The sequence below is a fragment of the Pteropus alecto genome, unplaced genomic scaffold (assembly GCF_000325575.1).
Source record: "Pteropus alecto unplaced genomic scaffold, ASM32557v1 scaffold311, whole genome shotgun sequence".
Taxonomy (NCBI): Eukaryota; Metazoa; Chordata; class Mammalia; order Chiroptera; family Pteropodidae; genus Pteropus; species Pteropus alecto.
The window spans coordinates 1,238,883-1,258,443 of record NW_006431916.1 but is presented as its reverse complement, the minus strand read 5'-3'; the positions used below and the strand labels follow the sequence as shown (position 1 = coordinate 1,258,443).

General features: G+C 43.5%; 1 pseudogene; it reads left to right on the top strand.

Moving 5' to 3' along the window:
* The first annotated feature begins 5,334 nt into the window (after window positions 1-5,334).
* On the top strand, window positions 5,335-5,453 carry LOC112473689 (annotated as a pseudogene).
* Window positions 5,454-19,561: the final 14,108 nt, after the last annotated feature.

Here is a 19,561-nt window from a genome sequence, read left to right as displayed (position 1 = left end):
TGCAGCTGCTGAGGCTTGGATTTTTAATAGAAACTCTGCTGCTGATTGGTTTTGTCTTCTTAGGAAGTCAGAGGCTGACCTGCCACTCCCCTGCCCACTCATAACGGCAGTTTCCACTCAGAGCCCTGTTCCCTGTTCTCTGAGAGCCAGAGTCAGGCACCAGTCTGGGCCTCCAGCCAGTGAGGCCACCAACTCTCCCCTCCAATCTGGACTGATCCCCAGCACATTCTAGCTGCCTCCACCCCCTCAGCCTCTTGGGTGTCTGCTAATCTGGGGACTGGATACAGAGGAGGATGCAAACTCCTCCAACACCCCCCTGCCCTGTGTCTCCAAAATAAGCCATCCATGTCTTTTCTTTAGCAAGTTACATAGTTATAGGGGTAAGGGGGTGGATGGTGGGGGTCAGATCTCTGACAGTCCTCACAGTGGGTGCTCTCCAGCCTGTCCTAAAGTGACAGCAGGGCTGGTCTTAGCTCTGATTTTGCTCAGACAGTAAAGGTTTTCTATATTCCCCTCTCCCACAGCTCCTGCCCTTCACTCTGCCCCCAGGCCATTCTCTCTCCCTCAGTGCGGCCATATCATAGAGCTGGGTCTCACTCCCCACTGCACATAGGCCATTCCCAGGCAGTTGACCCAATCGTCATGAAGCTGGGCAGCCTGGGGACCTGGTGGCAGAAGTTGATGACGGTGTCTCTACACCACATGGCAGTTTCAGGACTTGGCTCTCCTGGTGCTGTCCCTGCCCACTCCTCACCCCCCGCCACGTGCCTTTGAGGCTTTGGGAGGGTTATGTAACATCTGAACCCCAGCTCCTCATCTGAAAATATAAGCTGAATTATAATACTCACCTGGTGAGATTGTTGTAAATACTGGATTACACTACACATAAAACACTCAGCACCAAGCTTGGCACATCGCAGGTGCAAGAAAGACATTCACTGTGACTATTGCCATTACTCCAAGGGCTTTTTTGTGGGGCTTAAGTTTCAAATTCCTGAGAGAGATCATCTGATTGGCCCAATGTGGGTCAGGTGTCTCCTACTGGACCAGTCAGCTCAGGCTGGCAGCAGAATGCCTAGCTGAAACTTGACCACTGAGGTCCCAGAGAAAGAGGAAATTAAAGCATTGTGAGCCAGGCAGCCACCCCAACAGGTAGCTACCAGGCCTGATTTTTGTGATATTTGGCATTCCTTGAGCAAATATTTATTGGTACCTATTAGTACCCCTAGACGTGGGCAAGAAAGACCCTGAGCCTGGGTTTTGCGCGTTAGAGCAGTGCTTTCCAAACCTTGATGTGCACATGAATCTTTAAGACCTTGTCAACATGCCGATTCTGATTCAGTAGGTCTGGAGCATAGTTAAGAGCCTGCAACTCTAACCAGCTCCCAGGTGCTGCTCATGCTGCTGGTCCAGGAGCCACATTTTGAGAAGGAGCCCCCCTCTAATCACTCAGTGGGAGGATCACAGGAGAAGGGATGTGTTCACCCAGAACTCATACCCTATCTTGAACACCATGCTCCTGAAATTCTTATTCCAAGTAGTCCTAAGCCAGCTTCCAGGATTGGGACAGGCCTCTCCTCCAGGTCTTGTCTCCCAAAGGTGGTCAAAGGTGGCTCTTTGCAGGAGGTATAGATGGAGCTTGATGATGAACAGGCCACAGTGTCCACTTGCACATGCACAAGCCCCTCAAAATATGAGATGGAGCCTGGATGGAAAGAGAAGGGTTAGACTGCAGGGTAGGATCCTGTTCTCTCTGCACTTCATATTCCAGTCTGCCAAGTCTTCATAAGGTTTATTTGTCAATGTAGGAAAACAGGATACATATTTAAGTTTGTGAGCTTGATTTGTAACTTCTAAATTTGTAGCCATATGTAGGTGGGCCCCCATTGGTACTCTTGTCCTGGGCCCCACAAATGGTCAGTGTGGGCTGGCCTGCTGTGTGCACAGCTATCTAGCTCTGATAATCCTGTTCTCAGGGCTCTGAAGATGCAAAGAAGTAAGTTTAAGGCCCACTTCCTCTGCACTTGTCATTTGGAGAGGCCTCTGGGCTGGTGGGCTGGAAGAAGGGATAGTGAGATGAGTGACACCCTAGCGAGGACAGGCAGGTCTGTTTGGCCCACACGGCACATCACAGACAAAGTGTCATCCCCACCTTTAGACTCCTCCCCAGGGCTTTCTTTACATGAGGATGAATTCCTTAGAAGCACATTCTTATAAAAGAATCACACAATAGGTATAAATGCTACAATTTTTTTAGAAAATATTTCAATTTGGAAACATAATTAGATCATTCACCTAGGATTCTAGTTCCACTTTTACTCTTCAATTTGGGCAAATACTTTCTTCTGTCTCAATCTCACTTCCCAAATCTATGAAATGGAAACTTGGATGGTCCCTAGCTCTAATAATTCTTAGATTCAAAATTCTCAGTCTTCACAGGATTATTGCCTGGTCTGTGCTGAAGCACAGAGGGGCCAGGTGGGCTCTTTTTGATCTGTCTTTCCCACTTGCCTTTGGGTTGGCACTAACAGCCCCGAAGCTGTTTCACAGCCTGCGAATCATTATATATCACTGGTCAGAATCACCTGGAGGGCTCGTTAAAACAGAGTACCGGGCCCCACCCCCAGAGTCTCTGATTCCATGGGACTCAGGTGGGGTCCGAGAATGCATTTCTGGCAAATTCTCAGGTGAGGCTGATGTTGCTGATCAGGGCACCTCACTTTTGAATACCACTGTGAAGGACAGTGTGAGCTCACACCCCGTGATGAAAGCATGACCCCATGAGCTGCCTGCCCCAGCAGGGTGGAGGGCTCGGGTGGGAAGAGTGTTACGAGGTCCTCATGGAGGAAGCTGGGTCCAGCCTGGAAGAAGGGGCAGACCTGTGACCATGGCTTTGGTGCACTCCATGAGGAGAGGTGGGATGTGCAAGGCAATGCCAAAGCACCCTGCCCAGGTGTCCCGGCAGGGAGCTGAGGGTCTGGGGTACCATTCTGGAGCCACGCCCCTTTCCCTAGCACAGGGGCTCTCTCATCCTCCTGATCCCGTGCTCTTGTACTCACCACCTCGAATTTTTAAGTAGGGCTTTCAGGAAGAAGGGAGGACTCAAAGATTAGCATGAGGAGGATGTGTGGTCAGAATACCCCCTCTTCCTTTTCCTAGCTTCTGATATCCTCAGAAACCTCCAACTTGGCAGAAAATCTACTTTAGATTCTCTACTGTGGCCAACTTTTGGGACATTGGCGGATGAAGACAAGGGCCTGATGACTTACGGAGCAGGGCATTCTTAGCTAATCCGAATCCAGTCAACTTCATGGCAGACTCTACCTGTGACCATCTAATATCCTTCTATCATTTTTTTTTTTTTTTTAGCAGACCTCAATTTGGTTCAGGATGGCAATGAACCAAAATATTACCATCTAATATCCTTCTATCATTTTTTTTTTTTTTAGCAGACCCCAGTTTGGTTCAGGATGGCAATGAACCAAAATATTCACTATTACACACACACATGCACGCACACACACACACACGCACACACACACACCACACAAATATTCACTATGGGCAATCAGGCAACCCAGTTCTGGCCAATGAATCATAAGTGGAAGTTAGAGGGTATGGATTTCAGGTAGGTGTTTCAAAGGACAAGCTGAGCTAGCATAGCCTTTCCCCCTACTCCTGCCCGGAAAGCAGATACAATAGCTGGGAAATGGAGCAGCCACCTTGCTATGTGAAGGAACAGCACACAGCAAAGGACCTGGTGAGCAGAGCAAAAAATGGAAGCATGGGGGTCGAGTGGTAGCCCCCAGGCCTGGACTAGTCTGATCCGACTCCCTGACAGCTAACCTGGTGTTCTGTTGTTTCAGCTGAATATATTTCTAACTGATACCAGTGATAACAGAGGAGAGGGGACAACATGGGCCCTTGGAACATGTCCTGGCTTTGGAACAGGCCGTGTGACTCAGGGAAAGTCATGGCTCCTGTCTAGGCCCCTATCTCTTCATCTGTGGGGATGAACTAGCAGTTCTTCTGTGGTTCAGAATCAAGAACCAGAACTGCTCCCAGTTGAAAGCTCCAGGGCTGGATCTAAGGGAGGATTTCAGTGATGGGGCAAGAAGTCACCTTGGGAATAGGTGACATCTGGGGTCAGTGTCTTATCAGTGTTGAGCCAAAGAGAGATCTTAAAGCACAGAATTACAGGTGTCACCAATAACTCAGTCCAATTGTCGTAAGCCTTTGAACATCCCTAAAGGGCTTCACACTTGTTCCTGGAAGCTCTATAGACCTATGCCCTTCCCCATAGCCCTCATAGTCAGGGGAATGGCCAGTTGGAGCTCTCACTGCTCCTGGGAAGGACAGAGCCTGGTGCCACCACAGGAGGGAAGGTTGAGACCCTTCTGATTGGTGTCAGCCAGGTCATGAGCTGACCTCTGAGATGTGTGGATTGGCTTAGGCCTGGGTCACATGTTATGACCACGGTTCTGGGGACTGAACATCCACTCTTGCAGTACAAGCCCTAAGATTGAGGAAGGGAATGGAAAAGAAGTTCACTGGGATTAAAGGGTGGGAAATACATGCAGGCTGCCCCAAACCACACCGTCCTTCACTTGGCCCAGCCATCGCCCTGTCCTGAGATGAATTCATTACGGCGCCTATCAATTCTATGAGCTCTCTGAGGGTGGGGCCCTACTATCTCAGCAAGAGAAAAAATGCAGCAAAAATACCTTTCAAAGTCCATCTCGTGGCCAGAGGCGCTAATGGGTGGCTATGACAGCCAAGTTTGCAATCAGGCGGGTAGGAGTTAGCTCAGAATGCTCACCTTACAGAGATGACCTGGGAGCCTCAGTAAATAGGATCCCACCGCCAAGACTTGAGGACTCTCCTGTGCTCTTCCTCTCTCCCTATCCACCTCCTTCGGAAGGCCTCCTCTGGACCCCAAGCCTATAGAATCACTATAGCCCAGTAAACCGACCTGTGACTTCAGGGCACACTGCAGAGGTGGAGAGGAAACCTTGCCTTTGAAAATGGTAAAATAGTCAGGTTCACCTATGTCTCTTCCCTTGGCAAAAAAAGCTGTGTGTGTGGCATAAGGAATGCAGTTAACATTAATGTAATGGCTAGGTGGAGAGCCAGAGGAGAGAAAGAGCAATTAGGGAAGTAGTTTTATAAACTATATAAATGTCTAACCAATGTACTATATACTTGAAACTAATAATAAAATTAAATTTAAAAAGAAAGCTCTGTGTGTGTGTGTATGAGTGTATAGCAGGAGAGGTAGTTGTAATCATAATGATGAAAGTTATCCTCACTTTGCGTTTTAAAAAAGGTCTTGCAGTCTACGGCCATGCCACCCTGAACAAGCCCAATCCCGTCTGATCTCCGAAGCTAAGCAGGGTCGGGCCTGGTTAGTACTTGGATGGGAGACCACCTAGGAAGACCAGGTGCTGTAGGTGTAAAAAATAAAAAAATAAGAGATTGTAAGCTGACAGGTCTTTGCAATCTGTTAGGTCAACTAAGGGTTGCATTGCCTAAAAAAAAAAAAAAAGTCTTGCCTGGCTAAAATATAGACTAAAGTCTGGTAATGAAGTGACTACCCACCACAACCCCCACAATCCCCGGCTTTCTCCTCACCAAGTGCCTGAGAATTGTCTGTTGCTTATATTACCTGACTCCGGCCTCTCCTCTACAAATTGTTAGCCATGTCTTCTTAAAATCCACATACCTAGCTGCTACCAAACTTGCCTTGCTGAATGAATGAATGAATGAATGAATGAATTCAAAGAATGAATAAAAGCATGAGTCAGTGGAGCACCAAGCCCAGGTTCCCACCCTGGCAGGTCTCCCTCTGGCCCACTGGCAGCCTTCAGCCCAAGTTGTTTTAGCCCCTGTTGGCCCATTGGCCTCTTGGAGGGCAAAGCCAAGCTCCTCGCAGAGCTTCAGGCCATCCACGGCCCCACCAGACTCCAGCAGGACTGATTTCTGTGGACTGGTCATGTCTTTGGACTTGGAAATTTCACAGCTTATGAGCAAAGACTCGTCTTTGCCCCTTACCCAAAATTGCCCAAGGAAAAAGCTGCATCCCTGAGTGTGTGTCTCTGCTGACCTGCTATGAAAGCACCTGGGATGGACTGACCCCTCAGGGAGGAGCCCCTGGAAGACTAGAATCTGTGACTGGAATGAGGCAGTTTAGTAAGGTCATGGCTACAGGAATTTTTCTTTAAGATCAGCCTGCTAAAATGTGCCCTAAGACGGTAGGTGGACAAATGGCCAAAACAGAGACGTAATAAAGTTTACCCTAGAGATTTCATGATAGTGAAATACCAGAAACAATCTAAGTGCCCAGCAGTATTGGATTTGATGGTGCATACTATCATTTGCAATGGAATATAATGGATAATAAGCAGCCGTTAAATGAAGGATAGAACTATATTTACCAAGTGGAAAGATTTCCACGTCATATTGACTAAAAAGAGCAGGTTGTGAAATAGTATATGATCCCATTATCATAAAATATCTCTCACACACACACACACACACACACACACACACACACACACACACACACACACACACACACACACACACACACACACACACACGGAGCTGTCTGGAAATCTGCTCACCAAACCATCAATAGTATCTCCAGCTGGTGGAATTTAAGGGTAATTTTTACTTTGTTCTTTCAATTCTGTATTTTTAATTATAAAGCATTATAAATTACTAATCATTTTTCACTTAGGAATAGAAAAGTAAACAAGCAAACAAAAAATAAAACTTTCCACTGTCCTGGTCACAGTCCCAATGTCTTGCGTCCTCTTGTTTCTTGCCAAGAAATTCTGAGGGGGCCCCAGTGAGGAGGTAGAGCAGGGCTATGGAAGGAGCCAGACTTGGAGCTACTCAGTCCTGGAGTTGTGGAAACTTCTAGAAGCCACTTAATCCTTCAGAACCTCCATTTCTTCCCTGAGCATCTGCCACATGGGCTGGTTGGGAGGTGGGTCAAGTGCCCATGTGGTCATCTGGAGGGGGAGGAGTGAGGGCCCTGCCTGTCCAGGCCAATTTAGGAGCTCCAGCTCAAGGCCCCATGGACCAGAAACCTGTACCTATGATCTCTGACTTCTGCAACTGCCTGTGATCCTGAACCCACAACTTCCTGCCAGGCTGAGAGTAGACATGGAAAGAAGAAAGGGCAATCTATGAGGCCAAGGCGATCCTGAGGGAAGTGGACAACAATCCGAGCTTAGCTGGATCAACTGCAGGTACCCAATTGTTACCAAACAAGGAGGTCACTGACCACCATGCATAGAAGCCAATACTATGGCATCGGCTTTTGAGAAAAGAAAGGAGCTTTATTGGTGGGTCTACTGGCAGGAAGACAGGAGGCAAGGCTCAAATCCTTCTTTCTGATCCAGGGCTCAGGACGGGGTTTTAAGGGGTAGCAGTTTAAGGGATCACACGTGTTATTCGTGAGTGGTGTATTCAAGGTTTAAACTTTGTTTTCGAGTCTTGTTAAATAGGATGAGACCAGTTTGAGCTGGTCTATGGTTACACTAGCATCAGAACCCAGCAGCCAAGAGGAGGAGGGCTGGGAAGAGAAAGCTAAGAGCCCAAGCAAGCCAGGAGACCTGAGCCCAAGATCAAAGCCCTGCTTCAGGCAAGTTGGAAACACAGAAAATCTCCTCCAAGCGCCTGCACCCCAGGGCACTCCCATCCCACCCAAACTTTCACACTAGTTTATGGACTCTTGTAAAATGCTAGAGCTAGAAGGGACCTCAGTAAATTAGCTTGTTTAATCTGTTTGTCCTACCCCCTCGTCTTTCAGGGAAAAAAGGACTTTCTGCTGATGGGGACTTAGCTCCAGGCTCAGACTAGCACAATAAGCACACAACACAGCATACAGCGACCAGCACAAACCAGTGCAATCCCTTCCACCGTATCCCAACCCAGTGTACCATCTGGGAAAATTTTTACAATTGTGCCACAACTATGCGCCTGAGGTTCTCATTGCCAGCTGGCCCACAGGTGATCGGAGCCAAAATTTCATCTTATTCCTAAAGTCTTTCCTGTCTCCATTGTCATAAGACAGGTTCCCCGGAAAACACACGCTAAGACAGAGATTTGTGTGCAGATTTATTGAGGAGCACTCTCAGGAACAAGACCTGCAAAGAGTAAGGACTCCTGAAATGGGCAGAGAGAGGAGTTGAAATGTAATGTCGAGATGATCCTACAGGGAACTCTGATGTCCCTCCAAGGTTACCCTGACTTGAGGCATGTGGGCCTGGCCTTTACACCTCTACCTCCACCCTCCAGCAAATGCAGGTTGGGGCAGGCTTGACCTTGAGCAAAGCGGCTTTCTTCAGCTGAAGGCAAAGCCGCGAGAGAAACCCAGCTAGGACCCATCAACCACCAATACTCCCAAGAGACAGGGCCTGTGGGCAGCAGACCACAGCATCTACTACAGAGAGGTGAAGCATCTTACCCGAGATCACACAGCCAGTAAATGATGGGTTCAATTCACATCCGGATGGCCAAAGCCCACACCTTAATCCCAGCAATCACATGCTTGTCTAACGCTTAAAGATGTGCTTACTCTGCTGGGCTTTATACTGGACACTCTCTGTAAATCGTATCATTTACTTCTCAGAGAACAACCCGCAGAAGAAGATCTTAGTATTATAGCCACATTTTACTGGTGGAAGAGCCTGAGGCTTGGAGATGATAAGTAACTTGCCTGAGTCCACTCAACTAATAAGCCAGGATTTAAGCCAGGCAGTTTGACCCTAGAGCCATTGCATGATAAGGCCACACTGACAAATTACAACCGTGCCCAGTAGCTTGTGGGTAACGTGCATTTTTTAAAATGTTTTTTGGAATAATAAGAGAGCATGGTGAACCTTGACCTCTGTGAGCTACCCACTGGTATATAGGAGGTGGGGCCTGCCTGGGGACTATGCTGTCAAAAGGCTCCCTGCTCTAAGCCCTCACTCAGAGCCACCCCATACTCAGGGAGTGCGGCTGGCTGGGAGAGTCCTATGCTTCACCCGTGCCCACAGCTGAGTCTGCATGGAGCAGCTGGTGCCAGCACCAACCAGGTGGCCTGGGGTTTGGCCCCACAATCCCTGCAGTGACCTGCTTCTTAGGACTCTGGGAGCCCGGGTTTATAGGGCTGTAAACAAGGGGTCATCCCTGTTATCACCAACATATCACTCCACAAGACCTCTTTGAGGGCTGCTGATGAAAATGCTTATAACACACATTGCGAAACCCAGGTGCTGGCCGTGTTCTGCAATGTCACCAGCCTCCACAGAAGCTGACCTTTGACAGCCAGCCATCCCACATTCCTCGGAAGTGGTACGTTTCCTCCCTTTGGGTGGAGTGGGCCCTCTCCACTGTGACAGGCTGTCCCAGGTGGAACTCCTGTGACAAGAACCTAAATCCTCTTGCCCCAACTCCCAGCAGCTTCACGGGGAAGGCCGACATGACCAGAGGTCCCCTTGCCATGCTCTCACCGGGCTCATCTCTGTCCCGCTTGATTAAGGGTCTCTGTTTGGGAAGGGTCTGCCTCCCTCACCAGCTCTCTAAGGTCAGAGACTGAGCCTGCCCTCTGCCCACTGCATTGCCAGGGCCGAGCTTCACTTGGAGCACAGGTGGGACTGAATAAGGTGTTTGCTGAATGAGTGAATGAATGAATGAATGAGATAAGATGTTAGTTTTGCATTCTGGACGTTGGACTGCTCCCGGGGAAGTTCCAGAAACACTGAGTGGCGTGGTCCTCCCTGGCAAATTTCAGACTGAGGAGCTGATAAAGAAAGAGTAACTGTTGGCATCCGAGCCAGCCACTGTCGATCCCCAGAGCCAGGCTAACCCCTTTTTCAGGGAATATCTGTTAGTTTGCTGGGGCAGCCATAACAAAGTACCACAATCTGGGTGGCCTAACCAACAGAAATTTATTGTCTCACAGTGTTGGAGACTAAAAGTCCAGGATCTAGATGTCGGCAGAGCGTTTCCGGGGCTTCTAGATCACCCCAATGTCTGCCCATATCTTCACATGGCATTCCCCATGTATGCACGTGTCTGTGTCCAAATCCCTCCCTTTTCTGAGGACACCAGTCGTATTGGATTAGGGCCGACCCTAATGACCTCATCTTAACTAATTACAACTGCAACAACCCTATGTCCAAATAAGGTAATGGGGGTTAGAACTTCAACGTATGAGTTTTGAGGAACACAAGTTTGCGCTTGTTCTGTTGGTCAGGATGGAGCACAGAACACCTCACGGCATCTCTGCTTCCCCACCCCCCAATACTAAACTATCAAGACAGATGATGTTTGGGTGACAGGCTGACCCAGAGAGAAGATCGGACCATCTGGGCAGCATACCCCCAGCCCCAGTATGTGTTCTGACCCTCTACTTACATTTCCTCCGCCAACGGGCAAAGGAGCAAGAACAGACAGGTCTGACCTATAGACAGACGGGCTCAGAGGAGTTCTCTCTGGCTCCATAGCTTCAGCACAGCTGACAGAGAAGCAGCTGGTGCTCTGCACACCAGACTTGGTGCCACTGGGGTGTGCTCAAACCCCAGCCCCAGTTCCCCTACGCTTCCTTTCTCTCCTTCACATCCTTCACTCCCTCTCACCTGCAGCTGTCCTAGGGTACCAGACATGGTGAGCTGGGAAGGAAGCAAACTAGCAGTGGCACTGTCCAGGTTGTTGCGTTTGTACTATCAATTACCAACACTGATATCTCATTTCTCACTCTTGACACCTCCACAGGGGAGCTATTAGTATAACTGTCATTCAATGGGACAGGCAAGTGAGCCTATGAGAATCAAGGGACTCACTGGGATGTGAACACATCCAGCCGGAGAGCATGGTGGTGGCAAGTCTGCCCCAGGCCACACTCAGAAGTGGATCCTGCCACACTGCCGTCTGGGTTGCCTGCCTGCAGCCTCCGGGAGGGACACCCCAACCAAAGTCCAGGTGCAATTGCCCTTATCTCCCATGTTCCAAATCTCCACAATCATCTCAGGGCCCTGGCCAGGTGGGCCCCTGACCCAGAGCAAGAGGCCTGGGTCAGAGTTTGTTGAAGCCTGAGCTCCTCGCTGATAACAGAAATGCTAGACCCGCCAGTGTCAGAGACAGGCTGAGGACTGAGCTTACCTCGGAAAGGCTGGAATTCTTCTGCAAAGCTTTTCAGCTCACCAGCTGCTAAGCTGTGCCTGGGTCAGGGCATGAAGTCCCTTCCTCCTTTTACCAAGAGCTGAGAGGGGTTTCTGCCTGCAGATCTGCTCTACCATCAGCCCTCCTTGCTGGGGGGTCTCTGGCCCCACAACAGAGAGTGGGTACGGCTAGGGAGGAAGGACATGCAGGCTAACAAGGGCTACGTGCCCCAGCTACTAGGGCCCAGGAGATGGTTTGATTAACCTATGTCTTTCAGTAAAAGAAACCGGCCCTGGGAGAATGCATATGTGCATACCCATGTGTACGTGACGGATGTGCGTACACAACTGTAAGCATGTGAAGCTGTTTCCAAACCTCTCCTGCAAAAGGACGGAGGAGCTGGTTCCTGCTCAGCAAAGGCTGACAGGAGATATCCTCACCCAGAGGTGTCTTAGAACTCCAAACTTTTGAAATCCTTGTTCTCTCCTTCCCGTTTCCATTTCCATTTCCATCAGAAGCTAGAGAACTTTTCAAAAGCCAGGCTTCTTCCTTCTCAAGACAACCTTGGGTTTCTCGTGAGACTGAGAAGGACCCTCAAGGGGCAGAGCGGAGGTCACATTGAAATGCATCTACTTTGCAGAGTCTCCTCTTAGGCAACTTTTTTTTTCTTATAGTAAAATATACATATCATAAAAATTTACCATTTTAACGATTTTTAAATGTGCAGTTCCTTGGCAATAAGTACATTCAAATTGTTCTGCAACCATCCATCTCCAGAACTTCCCAACTGACACTCTGTACTCATTAAACACTAACTTCCCCTTCCCCCTCCCCCAGCCCTGGCAGCCAATCTTCTACTTTCTATCTATGATTTTGACTACTGTAGCTACTTCATAAAAGTGGAATCATACAGTATTTGTCTTTTTGTGACTGGCTTATTTCACTCAGCGTATCTTCAAGTTTCATCCATACTGTAGCATATTGCAGACTTTCCTTCCACTTTAAGGCTGAGTACCTCACCATACTTTGCCTATCCATTCATTAGTCAGTAGGTACTTGAGTTGTTTCCACATTTTAGCATTATGGGTAATACCAGCATGAACATGGGCGTAGAAGTATCTCTTTGAGATCCTGCTTTCAATTCTTTTGCGTATATACCCAGAAATGAAGTGCTGGATTATATGGTAATTGATTTAATTCTTTGAGGAACTGTCATACTGTTTTCCACAGTGGCTGCACCATTTTATATTCCCACCAGCAGGGCACAAGGGTTCCAATTTCTACACATCCTCACCAACACTTGGTATTTTCTTCTTGTTTGTAATAGCCATTCTAATGGGTGTAAAGTGGCATCTCACTGTGGTTTTGTTCTGCACTTCCCCAGTGATTAATGATGTTGAGCATCTTTTTGTATTTGTATATCTTCTTTGGAGAAATATCCATTCAAGTCCTTAGGCTACTTTACATTTTTAAAAAACTCCTCTTCTTGATACTTTGATGGTTGTCACTTGGAACCATTTTTCTCTGAGCTTTCTTTTGGCCCATCTCAGGGCTGGACCTGTTCCCAACCCAGACATTCCTGTGGGAACAGCAGGTGAGGGGGCAGGGGTTGCCACAAAGAGAAGTCTCTCCTACTTGGGAACCTGCTCCAGAGAGCTTTGCTCTCAGGATTTCAAACCTATTGCTTGAGCAATCCAGGAGAATTGAGCTGGAGCCAGTTTCTGGATGGCTCCAGCTCAGTACATGTGGCTTCCCAAAACATGAGATGCCAGTTTTGAGGAGGCTTTGCCTGGGCTGGGAGAGCAGCTGGCCCAGTGCCTGGTGCAGGGAATGGGCAGTGCCACCTCCAGAGCTGCCTTTGGGTCCCCAGTCGCTTGGATTTTCCAGGAGAATTTGCTGTCCACAGGCCACATGACAGCTAGAATCATTTAGCACACACACAAACCTTTCTGCTGATTAGAAAGACTGTAATCAGGTTTGTGTCCAGAAGGTACAGGGCTGAGTTTATCATCCACCTCAGTTCAAAGTGTATCATCATCATCAGCTCACAAGGCCCTTCTCCTGTTTCATTTATTTATCATCCCCCTTCAGCCCTGGGCCCAATTCCTGTCCCCACCTCCCCTGCCCACCCCACCACGGGCATCTGTTCTAATGCATTTAGTGTGTATCCTTGAATTTTTGTAAAGCTTGCATGTTTTCATGTGTCTCTTTAACAAATATAGATTGTCTTGTGCTAATAAATCTCATTCTCTTTTTGACTTTATCTTTCACTCAAGACTGTGTTTTAAAAACCAAATCATATTCCATCTTGAGTTTCTAATTCCATTTGTCTTTCACCTCTGGGAAATAGACAACCAGGGGTCTTCATTGCTTGATACATTTTAACTCTTAAGATTATTAACTGAGTCAATTATTCTTTGCTTTATTTATTTTATTTTTGAACTATCTCTTCCTGAAGAAGTGGCTTCGTTAAAACCTCTAACTACAAATTGTTGAGCTGTTTCTTCCTGCAATTATGTCAGTGGCTGCTTTACATATTTTAAGACCATTGTCAGATGCATATGTTTGTGACCGTTTTACCATATGTTCTATCCCTCTTTGACAATATGATGGTTTTTGTCTTGAATTTTATTTTGTTAGATATTAATAATGCTACTCTGACTTTCTTTAGTTTGCACTTACCAGATATATCGTTTTTTTTCTGTTTCTTTTCAATCTTTATCATTTTGTTTTAAGTGTATCCCTTGCAGTCTAGGTACTCACATCAAGGGTTTCTGTCTAGATGTCTACTGCCTTTATGTATAATTAGTAATATTTTATTTATAATTATTATTTATATTGTTATATTAGGACTTATTTCTACCTTATTTTATATATTCTATTTACCGTACATTTTATTGTTTTTTTTTTTTCTTTTCCTGCCTTCAATTAAATAGTCCAATTTTCTTTTGCTGGTTTGAAAGTATTTTTATGACCATGTAAAGTACACATTTGTGAATGATTGAATAAATAAATAGGAGGAAAGGACACATCTTCCTTACAGAAGAATTTCAAATAATAAATGTAGAAGGAGGAGTGAAATAGAAAATCACCATTAGAATACTATTAGTATAATTCCAGCAGATCCATAAATAATGCTAAAATTAGTGAGCGAAACTCTAAAAAACAGGATATTTGCATAGATTCAAAGTATTTCCTCCAAAATATTGTTAATTACTGCACTTGTTTTAACATATATCCACAAATTCTTTGCTACTCTTCTTCTTTCCAGGATGACAAATTAACTCCTCTCCTTTTGAAGATAGGCTGGACTCAGTGACTGGCTTCTCATGAACAGAAAATGGAAAGGGAAAAATAGTAACTGTACAGTGTAGAAGCCTGACAGATACCACCTTAACCAAATGAACAACATTAATGTTGTCAGAGATAAATCATGTTGATATTACTGATATGATTAGGTGATACCATTATGATGTGATGAGGAGGGCACTCCACTTCTGTGGTATTTTTCCCCCAAATCCATAACCCCAGTCAAATCATGAGAAGATCTCAGACAAACCCAAATCGAGAGCTATGCTATGAAATAACTGACCAGTATTCTTCAAAAGTCAGTCATGAAAAAACAAGGAAAGACTGAGATATAATTACAGGTTATAGGAACTTAACAAATCATGATAAGTGAGTACATCACAGTACCCTCATGAAATCCTGGAACAGAAAGTGGACATTAGTGGAAAAACTGGTAAAAGCTGAATAAAGTCTGTATTTTAGCTAATAGTGTTATACCAAATATAATTTCTTAGTTTTGGTAAATATACCACAGTTATATAAGATGTTAAATGAAAGAAAGCTGTGAGACTTGTACTATCTTTACAATTCTTCTGCAAATCTAAAATTATTCCCAAATAAAAGTTTAAAAAACACGTCTACATATGAAGTTTAAAAAATAATAAAGGACTCACAGAGATAAAATAAGAAAGCAATCAGAGATGCATGAAAAGTTTAAAGAAATCATAAAGCAACCATAGAGATGAGAAATAATAAAGAATAAAAGATTATCAGGAATGAAGAGATTAAAAAATTCCGTTGAAATAAAAAATATGATACTAAAAATAAAATACCAATTAGGCACAAAGAGAGAATTAGGAAATCGGGATTTAATAAACTTCCAAAGGTGCAACACTGAGAGATAAGTTGAAGGAAACATAAAGGAAGTACTAATTAAGAGATATGAAGGCTAAAATAAAAAGTTCTAACAGAAATATATTCATAAATATATGCAGATCCTCAAAAATGAATATACAATGAATTAAGAGAAAAAATATTTAAAGAGATAATAGCTATGAAATTTTTAGGACTAGTGGAAAACATAGTATCAAAGGTCTAGGAATAAAAATGCATACTTAGAAGGAAAAATAAAAATAAATTCGTACCTAGACACAGCTGAGAAAAACTGAAAACGAAAAAGACAAAGATGAGATCTTAAAGGCAGCCAAAGAGGAAAGACATAGGTCACTTACAAAGAATTCACAATTAGAAAGACAGTGGACTTCTCACAACATCAACAGAAGTCAGAAGATAGTGAATACAATCTTGCAAATGTTAATAGAAAAAAACTGTCAACCTAGAATTATGAATCCTGTGAAACTATCTTCCAAGATCAAGGGTGGTCAAATTGAGAATTTACGATCAAGAAACCTGCACTATAGAGGGTATATGATCTCAGAAGAGCAATCTAAGATATAAAAGAGGGAATGCTGAGTAAGTAAATGGAAATAATGTATATAAACCAAACAAACATTGTCTTTAAAATAATAGTAATAGTAATTTCTACTATTAAAATAATAAAATAGTAATTTTATAGGTATTATCAACTTGCACCCCTCAGAGGTTTTACCAGTTTACATAGCCATCAGCAACATAAGAAAATGTCTATTTCCTATTTCCCCATTTCCTTGATAATCTATTATGAGACTTTTGATTTTTACTAAATAAATAGGTAAAAATGGTATCTCAATGAGTTTTAATTTACATTTCTGTTAGTATAAAATCTGTTGATATGTTATAGTTATTCTTTCCTAATTTTTTTGACTTTGCCTCTGATTATGATGTCTTTTATCATCGTGAATTTATTTACTTTTATGTAGTACCATTTTCTCCTTTTCTTTTAAAGCTTCTTGGTGTTGTGCAATGAATGGTTAGAAGTGTTTTCTCACCTCCAAAATTAATTTTTAATTCTTCCATTGCTTCTTCAGTATTTCGTTGTTTTATTTTTTAACATTTACATAGTTGGTCAATCTCAGAATTATTTCGCTGGAAGTATGAGGTATTTATATAACTCTTTTTTCTTTTTCTTTTTTTCAGAAGACTACTCTGTTTGCCTAGCAATTTTATATTGAACAGTTTTCCTCCACTGACATGGAATTTCAACTTTATCATATCCTAAGTTCCCTTCTATTTGAACCTATTCCTGTAGTTTCTATTGTTCCATCGATCTGTCTATTCTTGTACCAGTACTACACTAGTTTAATTATTATAGCTCTATAAAATTAGACACTTTAATCTCTGATAAGTCTGGTTCCTTTTCATTTGTCCTGGATATTATTACTTGTTTCGTTGCAAAAAAAAAAAAAAAAAAATTCTGTGGTATTGTTTATTGAACTCTTGTTAAATTTATACACTGTAGAGTAAATGAACTTTCTAAAAATGTGGTATGTCTTTGAATTTGTTCAGATCATCTTTTGTATTCCTTAGTAGAATTTCAAAGTTTTACTCATAAATATATTGCGTGAATCTAATTAAATTTATTCCAATTTGTTTCATTTCCTGGTTATTATTGAGGTTTTTTGTTGTTGTTTTGTTATTGTAAATAGATCATTTTCTTCCATTAGTTTTTCTAACTAGTTATTTTTTGTAAATATGAAATCCACAGTTTCAGAATATTATTGTTTGTAAATATGAAATCCACAGTTTCAGAATATTAATCTTATTGAATTATTTTGCTGTTTGTAATATTTTGTTAATTAATAGATTTTTTAGAGCAGTTTTAGGTTCACAACAAAATTAAATGGAAAGTATAAAGAATACCCACATATCTTCTGCTCCTCCCCTCCCTGCACCACACACACAGCCTCCCCCAGTATCAATATGGTACATCAGAGTGGTACATTTGTTACAATTGATGAACCAACATTGACATGGTATCAATCAAGGTTCATAGTTTACATTAGGGTTCACACTTTGTGTTGCACATTCTCTGGGTTTCAACAAATGTATAATGGCATCTATCTATCATTATAGTGTTATACGAATAATTTCCCTGCCTTAAAAATTCCGTACATCCTTCCTTCCCTGTGAACCCTTGGCAACCACTGACCTTTTTACTGTCTCTATAATTCTGCCTTTTCCAGAATGCTATACATTTGGAATCATACAGTATGTAGCCTTTTCAGATTGGCTTCTTTCACTTAACAATGTACATTTAAGGTCTCTGCACATCTTCTTACGGTTCGATAGTTCATTTCTTCTTAGCACTCAACAATATTCCATTGTCTGGATATACCACAGTTTATCCATTCACCTACTGAAGGACATCTTGGTTGCTATCAAGTTTTAGCCATTATGAATAAAGCTGCTATAAACATTTTGGTAAATACCGAGGAACACAATTGCTGGATTGTATGGTAAGAGTATGTTTAGTTTTGTAAGAAAGCCCCAAGCTTTCTTCCAACGTGACTGTACCATTTTGCATTCCCACCAACTATGAATGAGAGTTCCTGTTGCTTTACATCATTGCCAGCATTTGGTGTTTAACACATTTTGAGTTAAATCTTTTGGATTTTCCATGTAGAAAATTATATCATCTGGAAATAGCAATTTTTCGTCTTTCTGATTTCTATACCTCTATGTTCTACTCTTAGCAAATCACATTGACAATTACATGCACAAAAATGTTAAATAATACCCATGAAAATGGACAAATCTTTCTTGTTTCTTACTTTGAGTTGGGGAAAGCTTATCCCCATTAAGCACGATGCTGCCTTTAATATTGAGATTAATGTATTTTATCATGTTAAGGAAGTATATACGTATTCCTATTTTACTAAGAGTGTTTGCCAAGATTAAATGGTTAAATTTTTCAGCCATTATAGAGGTTATCAAGTAATTTTTCTCTTTTGATCTATTAATATGATAAATTATATATATTGATAGATTTCTTAATATTAAACCATTTTTGTATTTCTGGAAGTTAGCCATTTTTTAAAATCCCCTTGAATCCGTCATTCGTACATGAAAAAACTTTCTTATCTGAACCCCTATCTCTAAAAAAATGTTAAACACAGAAATATGAAAAAGCTACTCATAAATGCTCCTGTTACTTCAACAGATCCAGTTTCATCTGTATATGAAAAACCCTGGGCCCCTTTGGCTAGCGAGGCATAGACAGATGGCCCAAAGGAACACTCCTCTTCACACGCAGACTATCAATTATGAATATGGAGCTTTGTTTAGCTATGGTCAAACAAGGTGGGTTCTTTGCCTGAAGAACTGCCCTGGGCCCTGGGAGCTATGGCACCTGGAATCTCCTCAAGTGAGTCACCCCTACCTCCTATGGTCACCAGTTAATTCTGTTAATGATCTGAGATCTTTCTGTTTCTCAACTTCTTTCACAATCCTGGAGGCCCAAGGCCAATACCCCTCGTGAGGGCATAAGGGACTGGGAAGCCAGGAACACAGGTCAGAGTCACCTGGGCATAATGTGTTCTTTGAGTTTCTTCAGAAATAGTTTTCTGGGCTCAGCAAGAAAATTCGTACTCAAGTGAAACGGGAGAGCTCTGCTTCTACAAATCAGAGTCCTGTGATCACCATCTACTGCTTCATTATGTCTCCAGATCTGTCTTTAACTTTGATGCTGTTTTCCTAATTCTCTTTTCCTGGCTTGGCTGGGCCCTTGACCCTAAGTCTCTGGCAGCACACCCTGGCTGGCTAATGGGTGTACTCCAGCAGGCTCCAGCCACTCGTGTCACAGATACAGGCTGCCTAAAGACTCCAGCTGGTGAGTCCCTGGAATGGGTCAGGGTTTAGCTGAGACTAAGCCAAAGGAAACAACACAGGGCAGGTGGCATCGAAAAATTTTGGGTAGAATCATATAAAACTACCAATAATCTTTTAGTTTTGACGTACAAAAAACAGCACGAATATATGGTTCGAACACAAAAGCTGCTTCTGAGACCAAAATATGTAGTCACAGAAGCAAATCTGTGGTGCCACCCAGTGGTCAGAGCAAGTAAACAGAGCTTGTTTCATTAATCATGATGACAACAGTAACAGAATAACATCTCTGGAGCTCCCCACTGCATACTGGGTTAGGAGCTTCACACAAGCGATAATTTAATGCTATTGT